This window comes from Vombatus ursinus, unplaced genomic scaffold (genome assembly GCF_900497805.2).
Source record: "Vombatus ursinus unplaced genomic scaffold, bare-nosed wombat genome assembly UNPS02011014.1, whole genome shotgun sequence".
Lineage (NCBI taxonomy): Eukaryota > Metazoa > Chordata > Mammalia > Diprotodontia > Vombatidae > Vombatus > Vombatus ursinus.
Window position 1 is genome coordinate 12537299 of NW_020950792.1, and position 13317 is coordinate 12550615.

The following is a 13317-nucleotide window of genomic DNA, read 5'->3' on the forward strand; positions in this document are numbered from 1 at the left end:
TCATGTTCTGCTTAAGAAGGAGAATGGAAAAATTACAGAAAAGATGGTGTAAATGTTTTTGCTAATACAGTGAGGTTTGCTGTCATAAGAGATTCATTTTTATGTGTGTACAAATGTCATTAATTCTTCTGTATTTATACTGTTCCATAAGCAGTTTTGCAAGATGAAAATCTTTACACACTTTAATCTTGCCATTAAAGTAACACTGGGGCTCTCCATTTGGCAGAGATCCTGTTTTATACCTTTCACAATTTGTAAGAATCAAAAGATGAAAGGCTGACAACAAGTTTAACATTGTAATGCAATTACTCTAAAGACTTTGGGAGAAGATGGTCTGTTTTCTTTTAAATAGCCAACTTAGATATGAGAAAGCACATGTGGACCTGTTTTTGGTGTGAAAAAACAATTCTAAAATTCCACCAGGACTACTCAATTGACTGTAAAGTTAAGTCTGCCAGTTCATTGAAAGATATGAGGTGGGATGGAGAGGGTAGTGAAAGAGTAGGGGAAAAGTGGGTAGTGTCAGGGAGAGGCAAAAGTAATTGTCAACTGTTGCTGCACCAAAATGGTATATGAGCTTATTCTTTGAGGAAGGATATGTATATGGTATCTGACGAAGATAAGTTGGCTACAGGCCTAGTCTCAAGATCTGTTTGGGAAAATCTTAGATACCTTTGTCACCAGATTCTCCTACAAACTATTTGAAAATGTCTGCCAGACGTGACAACAGCTTACATGAAGATCTCTTCCTGCAGCCTTGTCTCTCCTCCATCTTTCTTTCCAGTACCTTGAAGACCATAGCTCCAAGCTGCAGAAGTTTGCACAGCCCAGTGGGATAATTCTGTATTTTCCATGGAACTGACAAGTCTACCACAGTGGAGCCAAGTCGACATTCAGGACTTTTTACCTCTCATATGAGTCCTCCATCAATGACTTAGGACAACTGAGGCCAGAGATGCTGGAACTCTTTAACATTAAATGAATGTGGCTGTGAGCTAATGTTGGCACTGGTGAAGGCGCCCAGTCCTCAGAACCTCTGAGCCAAATCTCTAATGAAAGTGTGATCTGGTATCCGAATACCTAAAAGTGGGGTGAAAGGACTCATGTCCTTGTTAAGCTCACCTGAAGTTCCATCACCAGGGTCACAGGACCAGGCAGCAGATCCTCCAGGAGCTCTCGGGGGACCTTCACCTGGCCCGCCATGTGGCCCAGGCACATGGCCACCGGCTTGGTCTGGCAGCAGCCTTTGAGGCTGTACACCGCCCCGAGGGCTGTGAAGCAGCAGGCCGAGCAAGTCACGCAATACAGCGTGTCTGTGGGGACGGCGAACAGCACGCCTGCGCAGAGCGCGGTCAAGGTGGCCAACAGAGCTTCAGACCAGCCTTCCAGGTGTTGCTTGGAGCCCAAGGCCCGACCTGCGTGAGAGTGAGCAACACCCCGAGGCAGCTGCAGGAGCCGGGTTCCAGGTCGGGAGGGCAGGAGACATCCGACTCTGGCACTAGGGACCCTTCTCCCAATCCCATGACTGCGGCCTCCACGGCCCTGGAGGAGGCCAGTTTTCTTGTGTTTTTATAGGTAACTTGGCCACAGCCTTTCAAGAGTTAAAGCTTGTTGGGAAATGCTACCTGAAAGCACCTGCACTACTGAGTTCTACACTGCTAGTACTGCGGAAAACAGGTTCTGTGATGGTTCTGGGACAGAAAACTGTGTAATAGAGTACAGGGAAATGTGACCAGTACAGGACACTGTGGGTGTGGTGGGGGGGGAAGGAGGGGGGTGCAGCCGTCTGCTTAACACTCTACTAAGCCTGAAGGAAAGAGCACAGCTTTCATCTGGGACCAGTTCTGACCAGCCAAAAGTCACTGGGAGCAGAGACCTAGGCTGGTGAAGCATGACTTGTTTGGTTTGAGAGGGAACTGAGGTACATTGAGATCTACTCCCCAAGGAAACCACAGTGGAAGGGAAATGATTCAGGAAGTGAGTGATAAGGAAAATTAAGGTGGAAAAAAATATAATGACCAAAGAAAGATTTCATGAAGAAGAAATCCCAAAGACCTTTAACTTGAATAGATATATCAACAGGAAAAGCAGGAACAATAGAAGGAAATATGCCTTCCAGATTTAGTAAACAAGTTCAGACATGAAAAAGTAAATACCGTGAAATAAAAGAAAATGATCTAACACTTGATGAGAAAGAGAACCCTTTGGAATTTGAGGAGAACATGGAACCACATGTTCTCAGAAGAATCCAACAGGATAAAAAAAAAATAGTATCACAATGAAGGAAATAATAGTACTGTCTAGAACTTCTGAACATAGAAAATGAAATCTAATTGAAAGAATTCACAGATGACCTATAGAAAAAAACAAACCAACCTCCCCCCCCAAAAAAAACCCAAAGCCCTGCAAATTCCAAGACATAGCAGTTAAATTTAGAAATTCAATTCAGAAATGACAAGTTCTAAAAGTTTTCTAGAGGAAGACTGTCAAATACAAAGGAAAGACAAATAACCTAACACTATTTAATACCTACTAGCAAAAGGAAGAGAGAATGGAATGTATCTGAAAGATTAGTGAATCTCAGAATGTAGCCCAGGATGGCCAATCCTGCAAATCTAAGCTTAGTAATTCATGACAAGAGTATTCAATAAGAAAGAAAAGTTTGAAACATTTTTTGAAAGAAAACCAGAGCTGAACAGATTATTTACCTCTTGAACACCCCAAACCGTAGAAATGTAGGAAGAGTGAGTAAATGCATTCAAGCAAGGACAGCAACAATAACAGAATCACAACAGAGAGACCACTAAGAAAATCCTTTCTAAATGTACACAAGAGAGCAGGGGTGAAGGCATAATTCTAACAGAGGTATCAGTGAAAAGGTGGACAGGGTATCTTTGTTATGGACAAAACCTGACAACACTGCCTATAGTTGAGTGCATAACAGGTAGAGAAAGGAGCAGGGGACTGAAGAGGAGTGAGTGATATACAGGGGTCAAATCAAGAGCTAGCAACGTGAGAAGAATGACCTCTGTGGTCTCAGAAAGATAAAAGCTTACAAGAGAAAAGATGAGGAAGATGAATTGGAGGCAGATTAAACAGGTTGAATAGGTAAAGAAAAGATGCCTTACTTGGAGATGAAAGGGGTTCCACTGATTAATGCATCTATGAGTAAATAGAGATGGTCAATGAAGGGAAAAGGGGACTGGGTGAGGCCTAGTGAATTTAGTACCTGAAAAGCCTTCTTGTCTTTGGATAAAGGGGGTTGGCACCCCTTAGGGAAACTTGCACCCGAAGGAATAGAACATTAACCCAAGTGGGAGATTTCCGTGCAAATGTTGCCTGGAGATGATAATCAGACCCATGGTAAGGCAGGGGCCCTACCTAAGGGCAATGTCCATCTATGACACCTTCAATAATTGGCATTGTTCTAGAAATGGGGCACAATGGAAAAGGGGAATTCATGGGATAAGCCCTGTAAGACAATAGCAGAAAGTGCTTTAGGAAAGAGCCTATAATGGATACCTGGGAAACTTTGATTGAATGAAAAATAGAAAGAGAAGAAGAGACTAGATAATGTCATGAGTCAGGGAGTCAGAGTATAGGGTAATCAGAAAGAAAGAAATGAATAATGAAAAGAGTGAGAAAATTGTATTTTGTAAAGAGGCAAAAAATGAAATTTAAATGAACAGGATTCACAAGATTCTATTAAAGAGGAAGTTACTCAAGGCGATTATACTCCTATGGAGGACAGTAAGGAAACCTCTCAGTCTCTTCAAATCAATCCTGGACCCCTGCAGTCAGATCAGCAGACTTCAACCTCTTGCCAGGATGCCCTGTCTAAAGGAGATGACAGCATTGTGATAGACAATGATGATGAAGACAATGATGATGATGAAAATGATGGTAAACATGAGGACTACGAGGAGGATGAGGATAATGATGAAGAAGATACAGGGATGGGAGATGAAGATCAAGATAGTAATGAAGGTACTGGTGGTACAGATAACAACGATTGCTATGAAACTGATGATGCTGAGAGTGATGATGTTACTATTCCAGGTGCCAAAACAGAAGAAAGTACAAAAGGTGAAAGTAACCAGAAAACTTATAATGGTGGAATACAATAGCAGTTTACTGAAATTTCAAAGGTTGAAAGCCATTAAGTGTGTTGCTCCATCTCAAACCCATGTAGGGAATTTGTAGAGCTCAGCTTATGGGGAAGGAATTAAACTTGTACTAGGTCAGATCACTTTGGGGAAACTAAAAACTTAAAAAACATAGAAGTCTCTAGGTTGAGCTGTCCCTGAGATCCTGAAGTGGCAGAACACAAGAATCAATACCCCATGATAAGCAGTAAGACCATCACAGACATTCCCTCCAGAAGTTCACTGAGTCTGGCCTTAACATAAAATCTGAAGTCAGAAAGAAGACTGGAAAAATAAACAAAATAAAATTGAATAATAAATAGCTATTTTGGTAACAGGGTCACTTAAGATGCAAATGCAGAAAAGAAAAACTCCAAAAAGACTCAAAGAAAAACACAGCATGAGCACAAATTCAACTAGAATTTCTGGAGGAGATAAAGCAAGTGTTAATTATTTTTTGCATAAATGAAGTGAGAGCACTAGAGAAAAATGGAAATATATGTATGTGTGTATGTAATCTATGTGTGTGTGCATGTGCACATGCACATAATATGTATATATACATACAGAGATACATGTATGTATGTGTGTACATTTATATGAATCCTCCCCCATTAAAATGTAAGCCCCTTGAAGTCAGGGACTGACTTTGCTTTTTTTTTTTTTCACCCCAGGGCTTACCATGGCCCTTAGCACATAGTTCACCCCTAAAAAATGCTTGTTGATTAATTAGGGAAAGATTCCAAAGGAATGGGTTATATCACAGAAAGTGTCTTCTTTTTCCTCTCTAAATGAAAGAAAAAGAAAAAATCAGCTATTAGTATTTCCCACACAACTACTTTTTTTAATTTAATTTATCTTTATGGGAATGGACTACAGATGTAACAAAGGTATCACTGATAACAATGTAAGTATAACAAAAGACAACTTCTTCAAATGATTTTCCTCAACCTATCAGATTTTCAAATTATGCAGTTATTGAGGGGCATAGATAACAATGTTCCTATTTTTGGTTGATTACCAACAAAAATAAAATGCTTTTCTTCCCATCCAATTTCATGGGCTCTCTTGAAGCTATCCATGGACACTTTGGAATTAAACACCTCGGCCTACTTTAAATACTTTTTTCAAAGCAAGGTATCCCACTAATATGTTAAGATATTATGAGCTTGAACAATGGGATTTTTTAAAGCTTCAGGCCTAGCTAGCACTATGTCAAGAAATATTATGGGTTTCTGTGAGACTATGTCCAAGCAAACAATCCTGTCAGGAAACACTCAGGGTTTCTTTAACTTCAGTCAGTTTCCCTTCCAGATAATTTATCAATGCTTTCCCCTCAATGTTGTGCCAAGATAGCATTATGCTGTTTGTAGATACTTTTAATAAAAACATTTTCTCACCTGTTCCAGGCCTTTCTTGGCTATTTATCCTCTGACTATTTATTTTAGCATATCTAAATGACAATAATTTCAGGATACTTCTTAGGTCTTCGTTAATAACTATCAAAGTATGTGGAATCTGAGATTATCTTTCCAAATATAGACCAACATTTCCTAAGGTCTAGTTCGTATAAAATCTAAATTCAACTTGTGACATTACTCTTGGTAAGAGAATAATGAAAGTGAAGAAATGGAGAGAGGTGATTTTTTTTTTAATGAAGCATCTTTCTTTTGAAATAATGCAAAAAATACTACATACAGTGTAACTATTAAAAACCTATTACTTGCACAATGATTTTATTCATTTTTAAAATTCTAAATATTTCTATTTTATGAATGTGGCCAGTATATGGACCAAGTCAATAACTCATATGTGATAATCACTTAGAATTATGCTACCTTATCATTGTTTTTAGTGTCACCTGTATTCTTAAAAACTTTTAATGATCACAATAACCAACTTTTAAAAGTCACTTAGTCTAACATTGAAGGTCTTCTATTTGTTCTCCCTTATCTTGTTTATTATATTAAACCAATTAATCACTGATTATTTTAATTATGAATTGTTTACACCAATGATTGAATTATAGGCTTTGTGTTTACAAGAACTATTTTCTGCCATTACTTGGAGAATCCATATCCCATAATGATGGGCACATAGACTAATGTTCAGTGTTACACTGTTAGAATTTGTACCATTTAGAGTCCATATTGTTTGTTTTGTTTGCTTTCCCTCACTTATTGGATTTTTCTCATCCATTCTGTTTCACCATGTCATACCTTCTTTAATATTTCGTTATAATTTTAGCTTGATAAGCATTCAAAAAAGGAAACTAGGTAGCATTTGGAATTCTGGGAATGCTGATGGTGGAATGGAGAAATTAAATATGTCTCTAAAGGGACTTCTAAGTGTTACTATTATTGAAATGATATTTTTTCCTGATGTAGCTCATATCTGGCTGCTAATTCCAGAAATAAATACATGAACACATTAGCATTTCAAGCATATTAGCATGAAGTTTTAGGTAATATTATCTATTTATTTTTTAAATGGCTTCATGTGACTTATTTGTCATATATTGGTTAATATATTATGTCTTAGGGATGAATCTGTACATGAAGAAGGGTGTAATTTGTGGAAATGATCTCCATTGAAAGTTTTAGCTCTTTGAAGAATTACAAAAAGAACAAATTTTTTGTAACACTTCTGATTTTACCTGAGGTATGGGAGGAGTAGAATTTTAAAATGAGCCAAAATATAAGTATGGGGCATGTGTGTATTTTAAAACTTATTGTTGGCAATGTTGTCATGCTATTTAGTATTGTGTCTTAAAATGAGACTTTTCAGGAAACCAAATAGAATATTTGTAGCAGTTTCAAAGGTGAGTGGGGACTAGAAGGTTGGCAACACTAACTGAAGAAGCAGTGATGATTGCGAAGGGTGAGTATTACTGAAATCACAGAAATTTGTTATTTTTCTAACATCATACCTTCTGCCTTGATGCCAGTTCTATCAGGAAAAAATATGGAGGCACTGGAATTTCTGAAAGTACAATAGAAAGTGAACTCAAAAACTTTCCCTGCCATTTGTATGGGAGGATGATTTGTCTGCCCATGTTAGACAACTATTTCAAAGAAGAGCCTTCATCCACTCAACTTTCATCTTTTTTCATCCTCTATGTAAAAGAGGAAGAATGGACTAATTTAAATTAATTCTTTAGAGTTTTCCAACAAAGCCAAAGAATGAGAGAAGGCATAGTAGATACAAATGTTAATTATAAAGCTTCTGAAGTTTTTGAATTTTTCTTTTGTTCCCCAAAAAAGATGATATATTAGGAGGAGAAAGTATCCCATGTAACCTTCTTGTGCTATACTGTTAGTCAGACTATATTTCATAATGTAAACATTTTAATAGCAAAGTGATGGAATAGATGGCTGAGGTATAAGCTGTAAAGGATTGGTGATCATTTTTATTAGCTTTTTCTTCATTAAAACTTTATAGTTCAAATTTAAGTTCAATAGCAGACATTCTGTAGAAGGCAGATATGTAGAACAGTATGGAACATCCTTTCTTTTAGTTCAAAGAAGAATGAAATTGAAGGATCTTGAATATTGTATCATTGCTATCATTTATTATTTGTACATGAATTAAGCATCTAACCTTCCCTTGTAAACCAAGGTTACATCTACATATTCAAAATCCAAGAAAATAGCTCAACAACAAATACAATGCTGTGTTTATGGTGCAAGGAGAAAAAGGTATTTTAGACCTTACAAATTATTGTTCAGTCATTTCAATTGTGTCTGACTCTTTGTGACCCCATTTGGGGTTTTCTTTGCTTGAGTGGTTTGCTATTTCCTTCTCTATCTCATTTTACAAATGAGTAAATTGAAGCAAATAGGGTTAAGTGACTTGCTCAAAGTCACGGAGATAGTAAGTGTCTAAGCTCTGCTTTGAACTCGGGTCTACCTGACTTCAGGTGCAGTGATCTATTATCCACTGTGCCACCTAGTTACTCTACACCTCACATTAAAGTTCTTATTATCTCAATTAGGAAAGATACATAAAGTTTTGTTGCTGTTGTTGTCATCGTCAAATTGTAAAATCAAAACAAAACAAAACTGTCTTCAAATTTAATTAGAAAATGGTATTGATGGTATTTCAAAAAGGTCCTGGATATTGTCATAAATCAAGTTGAAACAAAACAATACAAAAATGGGGTTTTGGAAGTAGGCATTAACTCACTGAGGAATTCAATGGAAGTGGTCATGAGATGATAGAATTTTCCTCAGTAGATTACCACCCTTCTTGCAATTATCTTCTTTATAAGGCTCTGTTAATCTGCTATGCTGATTTTTTATACTACCATTCCTGGAAACTCTTATTTCTTTTACTATCCTCTTATTTCTCCCTTTTCCAAACATTGGGTGCTCTGTAATAGTCAGTCCTTAATTCTTTATTCTCTCTATACACTTCCTCCAAAGGGCCAGTCAATTACATGACTTCAATGATGCCTGTGGCTTTTATTGTTCATTTATATCTCTTAACATCTCATACAAGTTCTTTCTCCAATTGAACATTTTCTCTTAGGTGTCTTGTAGTCTTATTAAACTCAACTTATTCAAAAATAAATACATTATTCCTTTCTTGCAAGTCATTTTTTTTCTCTCAAAGAATTTGCAACATTTTCCCAATAACTAGACTTGAAACCTTGAACTTTTTTGTCTTTCTCATTTCCCAAGTCTAATCAGTTTTGTAAATTTTCCACCTCACAAATATATTTTATCCTCTCTCTCTCTCTCCTCCATCCCTACCAGTCTCATTGCCTCCACATTGGTCTTTTATCCTCTTTGAATCTTTTCAATACTTTTCTGATTTCAGATTCATCTTCTTATAATTCATCCTTTATATATTTGAAAGTTTAAGTTTGTTCATTTTTGCAAAAATTAATTTACCCCTCTGATATAATTAATAGCTCCCTCTTATCTACACCATCAAATTTAAATTTCTTTGCCTATAAAAACCCAATCATATCATTTCATTTTTCCTCTCTCAACACCTATCCTTCATGCACTTATCATCACTCTCCTAAGTAACATATGCAACAGCCTCAATAACTCACTTCCTGAAATTCCACAATGCTTCTAATATCTTCCTTTGACTCTTCCATCTAATTCCTTCATCCATTCAAAGGTCTACTCTTCTGTTCTAAACACCTTCCCACAATTGCTGCAATCACTCAGTCAATAATCAGTTATTAAATTCCTACAACATGCCAGGCACTGTGCTAATCACTGGATAGATATCCAGAACTCCACTTATGTACTGCAGCACTTAGAAGTTGCACAATATAATAAAGTGTTTTGTTATATATTATTCAATATTAATCTCTCAACTGTTTTTAATTAATTTATTTTGATTTATCAACAATCACTTCTATATACTTTTGAGCTTAAAATTTTTCTCCCCTTTCCTCCCCACCACCCTCCACAAGATGGTGTATAATCTGATATATGCTATACATATACATTCCTATTAAACATATTTTCACATTTGTGATGTTGTAAATAAGAATTAGAACCAATAGAAGGAACCACCAGAAAGAGGAAACAAAATTCAACAGAAGAAAAAAATAGCAAATAGTATGCCTCAATGTGCATTCAAATGCCATACTTCTTTTTTTGGATGTGGATAGCATATTCCATCACAAGGCTTTTGGAGATGTCTTAGATCCTTATATTGCTGGGAAAGGTTGTTTATCAATATTAGTCATCACACAAAGTGGCTGTTATTTTGTACAGTGCTCTCCTGCTTCTGCTCACTTTACTCAGCATCAGACCATACAACTCTTTCCAGGTTTTTCTGAAGTCAGCTGTTCATCATTTCTTATAGCACAATAGTATTCCATCACATTCATATACCACAACTTGCTCAGCCATTCCCCAATTGATGGGCATCCTCTCAATTTCCAGTTCTTTGCCACCACAAAAAGAACTGCTGTAAATATTTTTGTACATGTGGGTCCTTTCCCGTTTGTGTGATCTCTTTGGGATATAGCCTTAGAAGTGCTATTGCTGGGTCAAAGGGTATGCATATTTTGATAGCCCTCTGGGCATAGTTCCAAATTGCTCTCCAAAATAGTTGGATCATTTCACAGCTCCAACAACAATGCATTAGTGTTCCAATTTTCCATCATCTTCTCCAACATTTATCATTTTTGTGTTTTGTCATTTTGGCCAATCTGATAGGTGTGATGTGGTACCCCAAAGTTGTTTTGATTTACATTTCTCTAATCAATAGTGATTTAAAACATTTTTTCCATATGGGTATAGATGGCTTTAATTTTTTCATCTTAGAACTGCTTGCTCATATCCTTTGACCATTTATCAATTATGGAATGACTTGAATTCTTATAAATTTGACTTGATTCTCTATGTATTTTAGAAATGAGGCCCTGGGGGCAGAGTCAAAATGGCAGAGTAAAAACAGTGACTTGCTTGAGCTCTCCCCCAAACCCCTCCAAATGCCTGTTAAAAAAAATGTCTCTAAGCAAATTCTAAAAGAGCAGAAGCCAAAAAAGACAGAGTGAAACAAATTTCCAACCCAAGACAACCTGGATGGTTGATCTGAAAGGTATATCACCCCGGGCAGGGAGAGGAATGCAGTTTGTTGTGGGCGTGCAGGCTGCAGCAAACCTGGAGCAGGCCTCAGAGGACTGAATCACAGGTAGCTGTGGTGTTTTCCAGACTTCTCAACCCATGAATGCCAAAGACAACTTAGAAGGTCAGTGGGACAAGTCAATGACTGTGGTGAGAGTTAGAAGCTAGGTCTTAGCCACCAGTCCCAAATGCATCCCAGAGCAGCAGCTGCCTCCTGAGCTTCCAGCCCACAGATTGAGGGGGAACTAAGTGGCTGATCAGAGGGGGATTGCAGGGATCTCTTTGCCAGTGCTGAGGCAGGAATCTCTTAATGTCATCAAAGTTATCCATTTTGCTTTTCATAATGTTCTCTGTCTCCTGTTTGGTCATGAATACTTCTGTTCTCCATAAATCTGATAGGTAAACTATTCCTTGCTCTCCCAGTTTGCTTACAGTATCAGCCTTTATATCTAAATCATGAACCCATTTTGACTTTATTTTAGCATATGGTGTGAGATCTTGATCTATGCCTAGTTTCTGCCATACTCTTTTCCAATTTTCCAAGCCATTTTTGTTAAAGAGTATATTCTTATCCTAGAAGCTGGTGTCTTTGGGTTTATCAAATAATAGATTACTATAGTCATTGACTACTGTGTCTTGCATACTTAACGTTTTTCACTGATCCACCCCTCTGTTTCTTAGCCAGTATCAAGCAGTTTTAATGATTGCTGCTTTATAACACAATTTAAGATCTGGAATGGCTAGGCCACCTTCCCCTACATTTCTTTTCATTAGTTCCCTTGATGTTCTGGACCTTTTGTTCTTCCAAATGAATCTTGTTATTATTTTTTCTAACTCTATAAAATGTTTTTGGTAGTTTGATTGGTATGGCACTGAATATGTCAATTAGCTTAGGTAGAATTGTCATTTTTATTGTATTAGCTCAGCCTACACATGAGCAACTGATGTTTTTCCAATTATGTAGATCTGACTTTATTTGTGTGAAAAGTGTTTTGTAATTTTGTTCATATAGTTCCTGAGTTTGTTTTGGGAGGTAGACTCCTAAATATTTTACTATGTCTACAGTAAGGTTAAATAGAATTTCTCTTTCTATCTCTTGTTGTTGGGCTTTGTTGGTAATATATAGAAATATTGATGATTTAAATGGGTTTATTTTATAACCTGCAACTTTGCTAAAGTTGTTTATTATTTCAAGTAGTTTTTTACTTAATTCTCTAGGATTCTCTAAGTATATCATCATGTTATCTGCAAAGAGTGATAGTTTTGTTTCTTCTTTGCCTATTCTAATACATTCAATTTCTTTTTCTTCTGTTATTGCTAAAGCTAATGTTTCCAGTACAATATTGAACAACAGTGGTGATAATGGACATCCTTGTTTCACCCGTGATCTTATTGGAAATGCTTCTGGCTTGTCCCCATTATATATGATGCTTGCTGAACGTTTTGGGTAAATGCTATTTATTATTTTAAGGAAGACTTCATTTGTTCCTATGCTGTTTAATGTTTTCAATAGGAATAGTTGTTGTATTTTGTCAAAAACTTTTTCTGCATCTATTGAGATGATTATGTGGTTTCTGTTAGTTTTGGAGTTGATATGATCAATTATATTGATAGTTTTCCTAATATTGAACCAGCCCTGCATTACTAGTATAAATCCTTCCTGGTTATAGTGTATTGTTCTTGTGATAAGTTGCTGTAATCTATTTGTTAATATTTTATTTAAAATTTTTGCATCTATATTCATTAGAGAAATTGGTCTATAATTTTCTTTCTCTGTTTTGACTCTTCCTGGTTTAGGTATCAGCACTATATTTGTATCATAAAAAGAATTTGATAAGACTAACCTCCCAACTGTTGAGGTCCTTCAAATCAGGTGCCAAAAACAATATTTCATTGACTTAGTATTTTACAATTTTTCAGTGACCTTTCATGTATCATTTTTCATGTGGTTTTCACAAAATGGCTGTGAAGTAGTCAAACCAACAACATTTGTTTTTATTTTAGCTGTATATAAAATTTTACATATGGAATGCATCTTAGAGGTTTCTTTTTTTTTTCATTTTAAAGGCCAAAAAAATAGAAACCCAGAAATTTAAAAAATAATGACACACCCAAGGGGACATATTTAGTAAGTGAACCCAGGACCTGGACAATGCAGTTTTAGAACTGAAAGGAAGCCTACAGGTCATCTAGTTCAAATCTGTAAGTGTGTGATGAGAATATTGAGATGAATAGAGATATAATTACCTGTCAAAGGTTTAAGAGGTAATTAGAGCCAGAATTAGGACTAAATGTCAGCCCTCCTTATTCCCAGTATGGTATTCATTCTATCTATCATACCATACTGCCTCTTATAGGAAAGAGAATAAGAAATTAGAATATTTTTTACTCCTTAATATTTTACCTGATTTTATTGTATTTCCCTAGATTAAATAGCAAAGAATTGAATACTGAATGAGTGAATGAAAGCAAAAGGAACTTAATCTAAAACAAGGCTAAAAAAAGCTATATTTGAGTGTCTTAGTATATTTACTAATGAAAGGAGAAAAATAAATATTTGTATTGTGAAATTA

General features: G+C 36.3%; 1 pseudogene; it reads right to left on the reverse strand.

Moving 5' to 3' along the window:
* Positions 1 to 690: 690 nt before the first annotated feature.
* LOC114038429 lies at positions 691 to 3398 on the reverse strand (annotated as a pseudogene).
* Positions 3399 to 13317: the final 9919 nt, after the last annotated feature.